Here is a 17,287-nt window from a genome sequence, read left to right as displayed (position 1 = left end):
TTCCTACATTAATAATTACATTGTCACATTGATAAGATGTCTCTGCAGCATGAAATCTCTGATGATGTTCAAGGTAGGAACTGTCACTGAAAACCTTGCCACATTTGATTTATTATTTTTGAAAGGTTTCTCCAGAGGTGGCACCTGTGGCTCAGTGAGTGGGGCACTGGCCCCAGATACCGAGGGTTGCGAGTTCAAACTTGGACCCGGCCAAACTGCAACAAAAAAATAGCTGGGCATTGTGGTGGGTGCCTGTAGTCTCAGCTACTCAGGAGGCTGAGGCAAGAGAATTACCTAAGCCCAAGAGCTGGAGGTTGCTATTAGCTGTGATGCCACAGCACTCTACCGAGGGTGACAAAGTAAGACTCTGTCTCTTAAAAAAAAAAAAAAGAAAGAAAAAGAAAAGAAAGGTTTCTCTAGTACATGATGGTCAGTAAGGCTTGAACAAACACTAAAGGTCTGGCCACACTCATTACATTTCTAAGGTTTCTTTCCACTATGAACTCTCCAATGATGTGCTAAGCATGAGTTTGGACTGAAAACCTTTCTATATTCATTACACTTATAAGGTTTCTCTCCAGTAAGAATTCTCCCATGATACATAAGATACGAATTTTGATTAAAGACTTTGCCATATTCATCACACTTACAAGGTTTCTCTCCAGTATGATTTCTCCAATGATTTGCTAGATGTGAATTCTGACTGAACACCTTGCCATATTCATTACATTTATAAAGTTTCCCACCATTATGTTTAGATGCCATGCAAGGTGTGAATTATAACTGCAGACTTTGTAACATTCATTACATTTGTAAGGTTTTTCTCAGCATGAAACCTCCAGTGCTTTCCTAGGGATGACTTATTACTGAACATTTTGCCACATTCATTACATTTATAAGGTTTTTCCCCAGTGTGAATTCTTCGATGTCGTGCAAGGCCTGAACTGTCACGGAATACACTTCCACATTCATTACACTTGTAAGGTTTCTCTCCAGTATGAATCCTCCAGTGCGTTCCCAGGGATGATTTGTTACTAAACATTTTGCCACATTTGTTACATTTGAAAGGTTTCTCTCCAGTGTGAATCTTGTGATGTTCTTCAAGGTGTGAAATACGACTAAAGACCTTGCCACATTCATTACATTTGTAAGGTTTCTCTCCAGTGTGAATTCTCGAATGTCGTCCAAGGACTGAACTTGCTCGGAATAGCATTCCACATTCATTACATTTGTAAGGTTTCTCTCCTGTGTGAATTCTCCGATGCTGTGCAAGGGCCGAACTTTCCCGGAATACCTTTCCACATTCATTACATTTGTAAGGTTTCTCTCCAGTGTGGATTCTCTGATGCTGTGCAAGCCGTGAAATGTAATTGAAGACCTTGCCACATTCATTACATTTGTAAGTTTTCTTTATAGTGTGGACTCTTTGATGACTTCCAAGGCTTGATTTCTTATTGAAAACCTTGGCACATATATTACATTTAAATCGATTCTCTTCCTCATGCATTATTTGATGAATACTGAAATGTAACCCTTGATTAAAGACCTTGTCCCACTCAGTACATTTGTAATGTTCTGTCACCATGTGTGGTTTGTCTCTTTGTGGGAATAATGAATCCATCAGATCATACTCATGTTTATGAGAAAGGTGGGGCATAGTAGAAGGAATTCTGTGGGGTGGGGAAACCAAGAAATCACTGTTGACAGATGGCTCCATGAGATTACATTCATAAATTTTCTCTTTAATCTTTAATAGCTTCATTTCTGGTATATTTGACTGGGTGTTCAATCCCAGCTGATTATTAACGAGTTTGTTTTCTGAATCACTCCTATCATGCTGATCTCTTCTACCAGTGAGATTTCCCTGAGGGGTCATACGGACTCCATTGCAATGTCTTTCATCATCTCTCCATTGATACTCAAAGTTATGTATACTCTTCTGGACTTCCCTAAAGCCAAAGTCTTCAATGTCATGGTTTTTATTCCTTTCCAACATCACTGTGGGGGATATTTCTTCTATACTACTGCTCTCTGTAGGTGGCAACTCATTTATCACACATATAGAAGATATACCTACAAGATATAAAGAACCATAGGCGTCTGAGGAATTATACATGGTCATTAAACACCTCCTATTGAAATATATAACATTATACCAAGAGTTACATAGGTACAGCACACACAGTTATAAAACATACAATTTCCTAATTGTTAGGAAAACTTTTTTTTTTTTTTAAATATAGGAAAGGTGATTACATGTAATTCAAAAGAGTAGGCAGGGAAGGCTAGCATGAAACAACCTACTAACAAAATACCTTGCAGAAACCCATGTTAACCCTGAAAATACAGTATTTTTACCCTGCAGGCAAAGCACTACAATGGGCTGAAAGCACATGGGTGTTCAGTGATTGAAAGGAATGATGTATTTGTACTTGGAAAACGTATGAACTAGGGTAACAGAAAACATTACTCAGAACAAATTGAGAAATACGATCCCATACAATGTAATTCCGGCAACTATGATTTGAACCAGGCGTCTTCAAACTACGGCCTGCAGGCCACATGCAGCCTGCCTAGGACATTTATCCGGCCCACCAGGTGTTTTTGCTACCACTGCCTGTCCTGCTTAGCAGCTGACTCGTCCCCGGGCCTGCAGTCCGGCCCTCCAACAGTCTGAGGGACAGTGAACTGGCCCCCTGTTTAAAAAGTTTGAGGACTCCTGATTTGAACATTCATGTTTAGTCAAAGTTTATCTGTTGAGGTCCTATTCAGAATTTAACAGTCTTTACAAACACCATGCAGTATTCTTATTTTTTTTTTCTTTTCTTTTCTTTTTTTTTTAGCAGGTCCAGGCTGGGATAGAACCCACCAGGCCCAGAGCAATGCAGTATTCTTAGCCATCAACCAACACAAGCTTGTTAGAGTACCCAAGAGATAAATTATGTTTCCTGTGAAAATAGGAGGTCCATAGCATTTATGTATCTAACCGAAATTTGCACATTAAATGAGAAAAATAAGACTTGATCCAGGGCTTGCAGGCTTACACATGTTCTTAGGAGCAACTGCTGATCTAAGCAGCACCAGAAATAACAGGGCATAGGAAACAGAGGAGCATAGGGGAACAGTTCGAGGGATACGAAGGTCTCGGCTATGTTGCCAAACAGGGTTACTTAGTCATCCTTCATGGACAATGCTGTGTAAGTCATTGCCCAGGGCACATCCTGATTCAGGCACCAGTAAATATAACAACTTAGGCAGTGTCCTGCAAAAGTCTGTCAATGGTAAGGAATTGTATTTACATGGTGAGAGTAGTGTTGGCGGGAAGGGATCTTGTGAAAACAGATGTGGTCAGGAATACATAAACCTCACTAATCCCCCCCTGTGCTTTTTAGAATACTAAATACATAACATGTCTTTACATGGGTTTGCAGACACAGACATTATACTTACAAATCTATGGAAACAGAATTACACTATGCCATCTAAAATTCTAACTGTGTTAAGAAAAGCGATTTAGCAACCAGTGTATAACTATCCCATTGTCAACTCTGAGACTAAAGCTGTGAAAGTGAGGCTAAAATTGAAGAGATTAGAAGGAGAGATGATTTGACAATGTAAGAAGGAATTAGATTTATATGTCTTATAATATTTACTATGAAATTAAATTTATCATATTGAATGACCTTTGAATTCTATTTCTGAGAGTATATTCAACAGATTCTACATACAGATTCTAGAAGACTATCTATATCCATACCACCCTGAATGTGTCCAATCTCCTCTGATCTCAGAACATAAGGTACATCAGTCCCAGTTGGCACTTACACAGGAGATTCTAGGAAATCATGTGCAGGTATGCTCTCAGTGAGACTCAAAAGGAAATACCTGGATATAGCCATGGAGAAGAAAGAGATCATCTTATACCGTACTCAGAAAGACACAAAATGTTGTTATCAAGGGTACAGCAATGTAGACAAATCCTGGGGGCAGAATAATGATTCACTGGCTAATCAGGTAGAGGGAGATTTCAAGAAACAAAACTTGAGGCTGGTACTGACATCTGCCCTTGGGCTGGGCCTGGGTGACCCACACCTGGAATCCTAGCCATGTGGGATGCTGAAGTGGGTGGATTACTCGAGCTCAGGAGTGTGAGACTAGCCTGAGCACAAGTGAAACCCTGTCTATACTAAAAATAGAACAAATTTTTGTTTGTAACTGTAGCTCTGAGCATCTGTAGCTCAGTGGCTAGGGCGCCAGCCACATACACCGCAACTGGCAGGTTTGAATCTATCTCGAGCTGCCAAATAACAATTACAACTACTACCAAAAAATAGCCAGGTCTTGTGGTAGGCACCTGTAGTCCCCGCTATGTGGGAGGCTGAGGCAAGAGAATTGCTTAAGCCCAAGACTTTGAGGTTGCTATGAGCTATGATGCTATAGCATTCTACCAAGGGCAACATAGTGAGACTCTATAGGTGAAACGCCTGTATGCCTCTGGCCAAAAAAGCCATTTGAGAGAGAGCAGTGACAAGACTTTGTGCAGGCATACTTATAAGAAACTGAGGCAGAATCCCATGTGGCTAGGTTGGTTGTGAGCCTAACATGACCAAGGCTTTGGCTGGAATAGCATTTACTGTGTTAAGGAATTAAGGTTGACTTTATAAAGCCAATAAAAAAGCCCTTTAGAAAACTAGCCAGATACCTATCAGTAACCTTTCCTGATCTGTGGTAAGTAACAAAGGTCATTTGCTTACAGGTCTGGGAATGGAAATGTGCTTGGGGACCTCAAGAGAAGAGGAATTTACCCAATGCATTCAGGTATCTAATGGCACAGATGAAACTTGGATTCATGAAAGGCTTTTGAGAAGTCCAGCCTAAAAATTCCTTATTAAAGGTTCCAGCAAAAACCCCCTGACTTAAAGCCTACATGGGAGCAGAGGTTTGCACACAAATTCCTGTATGCCCAAGAAGTTTCTTTATGCTTTGTTTAAAGATCCGAAGTAACAGCTTCCAAACAGCAAGGCCAGCAAGGGCAGGTATTCAATCTACCTTGTTCCTCCATAGCCTCAGGCATCATCAGATAAGAACAAAGAAGTAATGGCTAACAACATGCTCTCCATTAAGTTATGTGAAATTGGGTTATGTTGATAGGGTTATGTCAAAAGGTGTATGTTGAGTGGGTTTTCGGAAGCTAATCATGAGGTAGTCACATGATGTTTAAATGAATCAATGAGTCATTGCTGTATTATGCGCATGTACAAAATTCCCTATATAAACCAACCACAAATAAAGAAGCTCTCCATTTTGCCTGAGCGAGCAGATGGTCACCTTTATTTAAAACACAATTTCAATAAATGTGCTTATTCTCCACAACATCGCTTTTCCGTGAGACCCATATGGCAATAGTTTCTGTCTCAAAAAAAAAAGAATTTTTTTTCCCTTTTTCCGGGGGTGTTTTCCCTTGCCAAGATGGGGTCTTCAATACCCATTCTGCCTACAGTGGCAGGAGAGAAATCCCCATACATTTTTGGGACCAGAAGGGAGGCATTTTGTGATGACTGGTGTGGGGAAGGGGAAATTCAATGCTCTGGTTATTTCCTATTTCAGGCAGAGAGGAAGGCAGACAGCTCATGCAGATTCCTGACCCAAATGCAAAGAAACAGCAGTCAGTGTTTGCCCACATCCTGATCAGGTCTTCAAAGTACAGGAAATGGAGAGGAACCTGAATAGGGTAAGGTGTCAGGTCTATGGATGCCTCAGCTCTGACCCCTAAGGACAGAGAACTGAGCACCAGATAGAATCAAGTACAGAAGGACACACCATGGGGGAAAGAGCCCTTTGAAATTGCCTTTCATGTGCCACAAATGGAGAAGGGAACCAAGATTTCACAGAAGCCAGACGATAGCGTGTTGGCCATCACAATAAAGATTTTGTCTCTGAGCTACAGCACCAATGTAGGGGGGAAATTACATGTATAAAGAACAGAGTGACAAGTGAGGACAAAAGCTTCTGTTCAGAGCTCACAGGATTTAAACTTTTATTGTACCACAGAACTCTTTGATGTGAGGAGAGATTCCCAAACACTGTTTAATGATGCAACTTTCTCTCTACCCGTCTGAGCTCTTACCGGTTACCACCCTTGATACGCCAAAGGAAAAAGATACAAATAATGTAAAGGGGTTTATTCTGAGACAAGTATGTGGAACCATCACCTGCCTAAACAGCCACACCCAAGAAGTCTCCCCATGGTTGGGTTACAGTTTGATTTTTCATATGTCAGGAAGACAGGAAAGACATGTAAAGTCATAAATCAATACATGGAAGGCATACATTGCATTGGACTGAAAAGGCTGGACATCTCAAAGTGGGCCATTACAGGTTATATGTGGGTTTAGAAACTCTTTTATTTGCAATTGTTTAAAGAAATGGGAACCAGTTAAGTAAACTGATGACATGCAGGTGTGGTTTAAGTTTTGTCTTGCAGAGCCTCAGGCCTGTTAATGAGGTACAAAGAATATCTTCAAGAAGGGAAGGGAGAGCATGTTGAGGTAGGTCTCACCTTCCTTCTCAGGGCCAGAAACTCAACTTTAGGGTATTTCTGGTGTCCTCTTGGCAAAGAGGGGGGTCCATTTCTTCAGGAGGGGGGACTTAAGATTTTATTTTAGAACAGATATGCTGCACCGGCCTGTAGTGCTAGCATTCTGGAAGAGTGAAGTAGGTGGATTGCTTGAGCTCAGGAGTTCCAAAGCAGCCTGAGCAAAAGCCAGAGACTCTCTCTACTAAAAACAGAAAAACTAGCTGGGCTGTACTGGTGGGTGCCTGTAGTCCTAGCTCCTCAGGAGTCTGGGGCAGGAATGTTGAGACCAGGAGTTTGAGGCTGCTGTGAGCTATGATATCATAGCACTCTACCCAGGGCAACAGAGTAAGACTCTGTCTCAAACAAAACAAAATAAAATAAAACAAATTTTACTGTAGTTCACAGATACTTTCCCACCTGTCTGGAGTTTTTTTGCTATTTCCACTTCACTCTCCTGACTCCAGAGCCGCTTTGTTGCTCCAACATGGATATAACATTAAGGTCAAAAAAGAGAGATTCTGGCTCGGCGCCTATAGCTCAACCGGCTAAGGCGCCAGCCACGTACACCTAAGGTGGCGGGTTCGAATCCCCAGCCCGGACCCGCCAAACAACAATGACGGCTGCAACCAAAAAAAAGCCGGGCGTTGTGGCGGGCGCCTGTGGTCCCAGCTACTTGGGAGGCGGAGGCAGGAGACTCGCTTGAGCCCAGGAGTTGGAGGTTGCTGTGAGCTGTAATGCCACGGCACTCTGCCCAGGGGGACAGCTTGAGGCTCTGTCTCAAAAAAAAAAGAGAGAGATTCCTGCTTACAGATATAAAAAATAAATGAACATCAAGTCCTGGTGCTCTTCCCAAATCTCAGCCCCACGTGAAGGTAGTAGGAGGGACATTACAGAGAGATCTTGGGAAATATTTCACAAATTCATCCACTGAACTTCCACTTCTGAATGCTAAGGGAACATGGTGAGATGCTGCTGTCCAGTGCTACTGAATCAAAAGTACAAGGGTAGACAATCAAGAATTGGCTATTTAAAAAGTCATGTGGTTTCCAGCATACCTCAGCCCTGGCATGGTGAAGGGTGCAGATAACATAAACAAAGGGACAGTTAACGTCCAAATGGCACATTATGAAGCTTTTCATTTCTGAATAAATATAGCTTTGATCTCAGTTATGAACAGAGGGGGTTCTAAGATGAAATCAGGGAAAACAGAAAGGTATGCAAGGATAGATCCTAACTTCAGGAAAAAAGAAATCCTCACCTAGGGAGACCAGGTTCCTATAGTTCTCTAACATCACGTCCCTGTATAAAGTCCTCTGAGCAGGGTCCAGGCACGTCCACTCTTCCTGAGAGAACTCTATGGCCACATCCCTGAATGTCAAAGGGCTCTGAAATGAAAGCACAAAGAGTTATGGGTAGAGTTCTTAAGTTTACTAAAAAGAGAAGACAGAGGTGAGAGAATGGACTTACCTACAAATGAGGTAAGTGTTTCTACAAATCCAAATGAAGTATTTCTGAGCACATTATGTCTCCCTCCTTCTGTTTTATTGTACTCTTCCACTAACGGTTCTAATACCCTCTCAATGAAGGTGTTTCTCATTCTTATGGACCATTTAATAAGTAGACAAATAAAAAAATCAATGCTAGGTTATCCCTATAGGTGTGTTAAATTCTATTTTTGACACAGAAAGTGACATTCTTTGTCTCGATGAGCTAAAGGATGGGTGGTGACTTCAGAGATGACAATATCCACAGTGCCTTAAAAGAAAGGTCAGAATCTAAAATCCAAGATGATGGCAGCAAGAGCAGTGAATGAAGCTTCTGAATACTTCTCTTGTGCTAGGCATTATTCTAAATAATTTATCTGTAGTCCCTCCTATACCAAACATAATAACCCATGAGAGAAATCTCTGATGTCATATTACTGAGAACTGTGTCACATATGGGTGTTCGACCTTCTTTTTCATGCTACACTTTAAAGAAGAATTCTTTGGGCCACCCACTGAATACACAAATACTAACAAAAGCTGATACGCTAACACAGGGCTGTGGATAATTTTTGCAAAATCCTACACCACAGACGAACAAAACAGTCCTGAAATAATCTATATGCGACCCAGGTCTTAGGTTGGACACCCCTGAATATACTCTAAGATAAAATAGTAGGCAAAACTGGGCACCCTTCGAAATAAAAAACACTAAACCAAGTACCAACAGGTAAAAACCATAAGACATTGAGCTTGGAAAGACTTTCTACAATATAATACCAAAAGTGCAGGGAAGAAAAGCTAAAACAGACAAAAGAAAGTAGATCCAAAAGGAAAATTTCTATGTGTGAAAGTTACCAACCAAAAGAGGGAAAGGCAACCTATGGAATGGGAAGAAAGATTTGAAAATCATGTCTCTGTCAGGGGTTCATATCCAGATTACATCAGGAACTTCTACAACTTTACAATAAACAAAAAGAAATAAACCAATTATAGTATGGGCAAAGGACTTCAACAGGCATTACTCCAATGAAGATAAGCAAATGGCCAACAAGCACGTAAAAAGATGCTCATCATCACAAGACAAATGCAAATTAACACCACAGAAAGACTTGACAGCATACTCCGGCTATTAACGTTAGAACAGAAAATCCTACGTCCATGTGGAGAAGTGGGAACTCTCATGCACTGTTGCTGCAAATGTAAAATGGTGTTTTACACCATGGAAGTCAGCAAGGGGGGCCTCAAAAATTCAAAATACAACCCCCACATGATCCAGCAACCCCACATGTAGGTGTGTATATGTGAAAAATGGAAAAGTTTCTCTTGGTATCTGCACACCCAAGCTCATCACAGCATCATACACAATAGCCAAGGAGAGGAAGGAATGAACAAGTGATCTACAGATGAATGGGTAACAAGAATATAGTATATGCATGTAATGCAACATTACTCAGCCTTAAAATAAAAAGGAAATTCTGTCACATGCTACAAAATGGATGAACCTCACAGACTTTATGCTATAAAAAAGACAAATGGGTAGGATTCTGCTCCTATGAAATACTTAATGTTAAATTCTTACAAAGACACCATGAAAGATGGCAGAGAAATGAAAAGTCAGAGGGGGAATTGGTGTTGCTGGGCATACAGTTTCCCAGTATGAAAAACTTTGAGGGACTCAGTACTCATAGCTCAGTGATTCGGGTACAGGCCACATACACTGAGGAGGAGGGGTCTGAACCCAGCCTGAGCTGGCTCAACAACAATGACAACTATAACAACAACAACAGAAAACAGCCAGGTGTTGTGGTGGGTGCCTGTAGTCCCAGGTACTTGGAAGGCTGAGGGAAGAGAATCATTTAAACCCAAGAGTTTGAGGTTGCTGTGAGCTGTGACGCCATAGCACTCTACTGAGGGCAACATAGTGAGATTCTGTCTCAAAAAAAAAAAAAAAAGAAAAATTTTGAGGAACATGTTGCACAATAATGTGAATATGCCTATCACTGCTGAACTGTGAAGACGCAAAGAAACAAACTTTACTAAAGGACATATCGATGACATTATCAAGGACTGCCAAACCCAATGCTCATCAGAACATGTGGACATGTAAAGACCTCTGTGATGAGAAGTCCAGAGCCATTCAAAGACAAGGAAAATACTTGAGTGTCAAATGAATCTGTGTCACGTCAAGGAGAACAAAAGTAATTCTGAAAAGAAGAAGAAAATGGAGGGATTTATCAAAATAAACATGAACCTCTTAGGATATTAAATACCTAAAATAAGATCTACATAATAATTCAAATTAAACAGAGATATGACCAAAACGTTAGAATTTTAGATAAAAAATAACACTTTAGATTAAATGAAACATAGTATTTTGTGATCATGCAAGGATTCTGCAAACAAAGATAAAACAAAGGCACAAGCAAAAATAGGGAGCATTAGAAAAAACAGATTTCTGTTTCACATTTTTTAAATGTATAATTTACAACAAGACACCAAGATATGTATAATGAATATAAACCAATGGATATAAAATAGATCCTAAAATACATGAAAAAAAAAATGAACATCCATTTTATATATGCACGCCCACAAAATAGAGAAAACTACACTTACAAGAAATTGAAAAAATATTAACACAAAAGCTTGCCATTTCTCTCAGGCTTTTTTTTTTTTTTTTTTTTTGAGATAAGAGTCTTACTATGTCACCCTTGGTAGAGCGCTGTGATGTCACAGTTCACAGCAACCTCAAACTCTTAGGCTTAAACAATTCTCTTGTCTCAGCCTCCCAAGTAGCTAGAACTACAGGGGCCTGACACACTGCCTTGTTGTTGTTGCAGCTGTCACTGTTGTTTAGGCGGCCTGGGCCGGATCCTAACCCACCAGTCTGGGTGTATTTGGCTGGTGCTCTACCCATTGAGCCACAGGCACCGCCTTCTCTCAGGTTTTCAGAATTTTAAAGTAAAAGAGGAACATAGTAGCAAGTTTTGTTTAATGAGGTGGAAATCTCACCAGGTCTGAGTAGAAGAGGGTATCTTTGTAGACAGGAGTACAGAAGGAATCTCACCAGATCTAAAAAAGTAGGAAATGCTTCATCCTAGAAGCAGCAATCACTATGTCAAGCACACAACCTAAAGGAACCTTATGCATCCGTAGAGACACAAGCATGCACAGAGAAGGCACTGTCACATTCTTTATAACAGTCAAAAATTATAAAGATCCATGCATGGGTCTTCATTCACAGAATGTTCTAACAAAAATGTGAAACAGCAAGCTATCCATGTTTGCCAACATGGAAATTTTCACAACTAAGCAGGATAAATTCTCATAAAATACTGAAGAATTTTTTCTAAAATCTCATCACAATGTGGAATAGACCTGCACAAAACTTGCTCTGCCTCCTGCCAAACAACAGACAAAAGCAGCTCCCAAGTGACACCAGAAGGATGGTGGCACATGGATAGGAAAGGGGATGCTTTACATCGAAGGGGTCTAAGCTGCATCTTTATGAGGAGGTTTACTGTAAGACAGGTATATACAGGTGACCCTTAAAATAAAAAATATGTATTTAATAATGATTGGTGGGAGAATATAGCTCCACCCTCTCTGATGACAAAGGAATTCTGCTTCTATATCTGAGCAAAATTTGAACCATTTTTACCAAAAACACCTGCTGCAGAGGAGGATATGCAAGAACACCACACTGTCCATGAAGTGGCCGTGTTGAGAATGGCGTCAAAACTTTCCTGTTCTGAGGTAGGAAAATTAATTGAGCCCAGGAGTTTGAGGTTGCAGCGAGCTATGATACCACTGCACTCTAGACTGGGGCGACCAGGTGACACTATATGTACACACATGAGGTGGCCATAAAGTTTGTGTGCAATTTACAAGTATTTAAATTGTACATGAACTTTATGGCCATCCTCTATATAAAGGTGAAAAAAGAAAACTTCCTGTTCTTATATATTTACTACAAATTTAGTAACAGAAAAGACTTCCAACTCCTGATCTTTTCCCAGAATTTACCAGGTATTTGTGCACACTGACACGACTTCCACATGCAGCTTCTCTAATCCTGGTCTACAGAGAGTGACAGTGCACCCAGATGTGGCCTATAAACAGTCCCTGCTGCCCCACAGCACTGACACCACAGGGGCCACATCCCCTCTCTAACTGATGTCCTTCCCAGGATCCCACCCAATGGAGCCTCTGCATAAGCTCAAGTCACTGGGTCATGGGGAGAGGGACTGAGGGAAGGCAGGGTTGAGTTGCAGCAAATAAGTCAGGCTGGACACTGCTGAGTCAGAGATCAGCAAGTCCAGCGCCAGCATTTCAGAAGGAGGGGGACTCAGATGATCCACTGAGAACATCACTGTACCTGAGGCACAGCCATTTCTGAATCCTTTTCTTTCCTCTTCTGGGCTTCTTCTTCTATAACTGGATTCTTTAGAAGTCAATCCTGAAAAGTAAAATTACTCTGCTTATGGTTTAGAATCAATACACTCCCTCCCTGTGACACAAGCACTCACATAGGGAAGACCTCGCCATGCAGAAAGGCAGGTCCTCTGCTGCCCACTGCACAGAGAAGGATGCAGGGACAATACGCTCCAACAGAAAGCAAACTGGTGATTCTCTGACCCCCTCACCAGAGCCCACCTCCCTCCTGGTAATGTCCAACACGCTGCAGAGGAGGGGAGCTGGGCTGCACTGAGCTCCCCGCTCCAAGTCACTGCCCCTCACCCCTCCAAGCTCAGACCTCAGCAGTGGCATACACAGAGCCTTTCTGCTCAGTGCAGGACATAGACTGGACACACCTGGTCACTGGAACCATTGCTGAAGGTGGGTCCCAACCTAACTGTGTGAAGGGGAAGGGGACAAGAGGGATGAATTTGAAAAAATCCTCCATACTCTAATGTGATGCCTGGCCTGAGCTCCACTCAGAAGGGCAAGACCAGGATACCTCCCACCTTCTGGCTTTGCTTTCCCCTTGTAGACCTGTCACCAGTGTCCTGACAGTGAATGGCAAGGAACCCAAAAGAAATACACAGCTCAGCTAATATGGACTACCAGGAGCCTGGTGGGGGTGAAGAGGTGGCTAAAATATTAAATAGAGGACAGAAGTCCTCTGTCAGGTGACATCAGAACAAACATGCAAGGAAAGAAGGGTGCTTGTTACCTGCAGCCAACAGGCAGGAGAGTTCTAGAAGGACACACGTCCACCATTATATACCTGAGGCAGGAGCAATGTGGGGAAGGGAAAGAGGCCCATGTGGCTGAAGCAAAGCCAGTGAGCAGGACACAGCGGATGAGGCCAGAGAGGTCTTGGGCAAGCAGAGCAGGGAGAGCCCACACCTGCACACTTATATCTCCTGCGTCTCAAGAGAACTTTCAAAAGGATGTATTTCCATTGGCTTGGTGCCTGTGGCTCAAGTGGCTGAGGCGCCAGCCACATACACCTAAGGTGGCGGGTTCGAATCCAGCCTGGGCCCCCCAAACAACAATGATGGCTGCAACCAAAAAAATAGCCAGGCGTTGTGGCGGGTGCCTATGGTCCCAACTACTTGGGAGGTGGAGGCAGGAGACTCACTTGAGCCCAGGAGTTGGAGGTTGCTGTGAGCCGTGATGCCATGGCCCTCTACCCAGGGGGACAGCTTGAGGCTCTGTCTCAAAAAAAGAGGATGTATTTCCCCACCTCTTATAAGTAAACATGTACTGTTTTTCTTTGTTTTACACAAGAATGAGCTGAACACACTGTTGACTGGTCATGAGTTAACTTGGGATTTCATACCCAAGTGTTGTTGACCAATCACAAGGTAATACATATCTGCACTTGCACTAGGTATTGCAATTTTTTTTCTTTTGAGAGGGAGTTTCACTATATCATCCTCGGTAGATTGCTGTGGCATCACAGCTCACGGCAACCTCAAACTGTTGGGCTTAAGCGATTCTCTTGCCTCAGCCTCCCAAGTAGCTGGGACTACAGGAGCCTGCCACAATGCCTGGCTATTGTTTGTTGCAGAAGTCACTGTTGTTTCGTTTGTGGAGGGGGGGAGTTTGAACCAGCCAGCCTGGGTGTATATGACTGGAACCATGACCACTGTACTATTGGCACTGAAGCGGCGGCATTGCAATTTTTAAAATACAGGGTAATGTAGGCTGTTCTAAACACTAGCCCAGTGTTGTAGTGGGCGCCTATAGTCCCAGTCACTTGGGAGGCTAGGGTAAGACAATTGCTTGAGCCTATGAGTTTAAGGTTGGTGTGAGTTATGATACCAAGGAACTCTACCATGGCAGATTACAGGCTCATGCCTGTAATCCTAGCATTCTGGGAGCCCCAAGAAAGTGGAATGCTTGAGCTCAGGAGTTTGAGACTAGCCTGAACAAGAGTGAGACCCTGTGTCGACTAAAAGTAGAAGAAAACTGCCAGGTGTTATGGTAAGCACCTGTATTCCCAGGTACTAGGGAGGCTGAGACAAGAGGATGGCTTGATCCCAAGAGTTTGAGGTTGTTGTAAGCTATAATGATGCCACAACACTCTAGCCCAGGTGACGGAGCATGATTTACTATGTCTTGGCTCAGTGCCCATAGCTCAGCAGTTAGGGCGCCAGCCACATAAACTGAGGCAGGCAGGGTCAAACCCAACCCAAGCCTGCTAAACAACAACAATCACAACAACAACAAAATAGCTGGGTGTTATGATAGGCGCCTGTAGTCCCAGCTACTTGGGAGGCTGAGGCAAGAGTATCACTTAAGCCCAAGAGTTAGAGATTGCTGTCAGCTGTGATGCCACTGCACTCTACCAAGGGTGACATAGTGAGACTCTGTCTAACAAAAAAAAAAAGATGTATCATGTTTTACATATTACAACACAGTATAACAGAAGTCTTGGGTCCATGATGTTTGCTTATTTCAAGATAATTCAAGAGACCTATGAGGAATATATGTTTCTTGAGGTCCCAGGTTCAAAACCTGCATAACTTAAGTACAACTCACATGGCAGTTACCATGTTTATATGACAAGAAGTTCCATGAGCCCCAGGGAACCCAGGGTCGTTCTGCTCTGAGATATAAGGACTACATGAGAATATGTTTCACAGAGCTCAGAAAGTCCCCTTAGGACACATGAAGGTGGAAATGCCTGTTAATTGGCCCGACAGAGAGGTGAGGACACAATGAAACACCAAATTCAGGAATTTAGGGAGAAGGCTATAGGGGAAACAGAGACATGACACAGGGATTTAAACCATGATATGAGATAATAAGGAAAGGTAGGGTATGGACAGAGATGACAAAAGTTCAAGGAGGAAATTTTGGGCCACCTTGGTGCCTCACACCTATAATCCTAGCACTCTGGGAGGCTGAGACAGAAAGATCCCTTGAGCTGAGGAGTTCCAAACCAGTCTGGCCAGCAGTGAGGTCCTGTGTCTACTAAAAACAGAAAAACTACCCAGGTATCATGGTGGGGACCCCTACTCTCAGCTAGTAGGGAGGCTGAGGCAAGACTCTTGACCCAAGAGTTTGAGGTTGCTATGAGTTATGATGATGCCAGGGCACTCTACCAGGTGCCCTGAGACTCTGTCTCAAAACTTAAATAAATAAATGAAAATAAAATAAAAATAAAAATTGATGAAGCCATGCTAGGCCACCTTGGGACTCTGAGTGGGACTGGCAATGATACAAAATCACAGGGCCAACAACACCCAGGAGCAGAGACAGACCATTACCTGTTACCACTGGGTAGAGGTTCTAGGCTCTCAGACAGGGAGGGTGGGTTAATAGAAAATGTCTTCCCTTTAATGTTTGAGATGGGAAAAACTCCTCATTCTGCACACAGGATATTTAACCTCTAGTCACTAATGTGTGTGTGGTTTCCCCCAGTGACCACTTCTTTGGGGAACTCCTAGCTAGGTGCCCCATAATCTAACTTGATTTTGATAGTAATGACATGTGGATAGGGTCGGATCCCACAAGTTAAGGACTGAGTCACCAAAACTGTCCCTCCCTGGCTTGGTACCTGTAGCTCAAATGGCTAGGGAGACTGCCATATACACCAGAGCTGGTGGTTTGAATCCAGCCCAGGCCCGCCAAACAAACATGACATCTACTACCAAAAAATAGCCAGGCATTGTGGTGGGTGCCTGCAGTCCCAGCTACTTGGGAGGCTGAGGCAAGAGAATTTCTTAAGTCCAAGAGTTGGAAGACAGCTTGAGACTTTGTCTCAAAAAAAAAAAAAAGAAAAGAAAAGTCTGTTTCTCCCTTCACCTGCATATAAAAATCATGGTTTCCAACACCTCTCCTAAGTTTTCATTAATCTGTCAGAATGGCTCTTGCTTTTGTCAGTTCACGTATGTGTTCTGGAATATTTCTGTATCAAGTAAGTCAACCTACAGAAAACATTTTCCTAAGTTTATAAACAGCTTTATGAAATTAAGAAAATGGGAGCAATGAGTCATAAAACACACAATTTTTAGCTGTTCAGTCATAGTTCTGGTCCCTTCTGGGGACCTGGGACTCGCATTTGATGTGGGGCAGCCTTGTGGGACTGAGCCTGACAACTAAAGATCTGATCCCATGTCCACGAAAACAGTGTGATAACTCAGTTACCTTATGGACACCCTATTGCTGTCTGATGGATAAGCTCCATGCTGATGAGGAGTGACCCCCACACATGTCAGTGACCATGGGTGGCATATTACATGTTGAGGACTCATAGACTTCCTGATTATAAAAGTAGGAAAAACATTTGTTTTTTCCTCCTATCTCAGACATTGCCCCACTCCCTACACCATCTTAGAAAAAGAGAAGAGGGTGACCCACAATGGAATGAGTCGACTCACTGCCCTCTGGCTGAATCTGGGCTATGCTAAACTTATTAGATTAAAATTGGCAAAACACCATGTTGCAACTTAATCATCACAATCAATCAATCATATCAAGTCTGGGCTCAGGGCCCCTCTGTCTTCACTTCTTTGTGTTTCTCTCCCTCATTCTCTACAAACCTCTCATCCTCACCCTCTCCCCTGCTCTTGCTTTTCTCTTCTCCTCCGTCTCCCCATGGGCTTCTGCTCCTCATTTTGTTGCCCTCTCCCCTGCTCTTTCTCCCCATCTTCATTCTATTCTTTTTTTTCTTGAGACAGTCTTAAGCTGTCACCCTGTGTAGTGCCATGGCATCACAGATCATAGCAACCTCTAACTCCTGGGCTCAAGCGATTCTCCTGCCTCC

The 17,287-nt window shown here is 42.6% G+C and overlaps 1 pseudogene; it reads right to left on the bottom strand.

Annotated features, from left to right (window-relative positions):
- Positions 1-17,287, bottom strand: part of LOC105888162 — a 64,400-nt pseudogene that overhangs the window by 3,309 nt on the left and 43,804 nt on the right.

This window comes from Otolemur garnettii, unplaced genomic scaffold, assembly GCF_000181295.1.
Source record: "Otolemur garnettii isolate 467f Iridium unplaced genomic scaffold, OtoGar3 scaffold00212, whole genome shotgun sequence".
Taxonomy (NCBI): domain Eukaryota; kingdom Metazoa; phylum Chordata; class Mammalia; order Primates; family Galagidae; genus Otolemur; species Otolemur garnettii.
The sequence above is the reverse complement of the archived record's forward strand: the minus strand, read 5'-3'. Positions and strand labels throughout refer to the sequence as shown.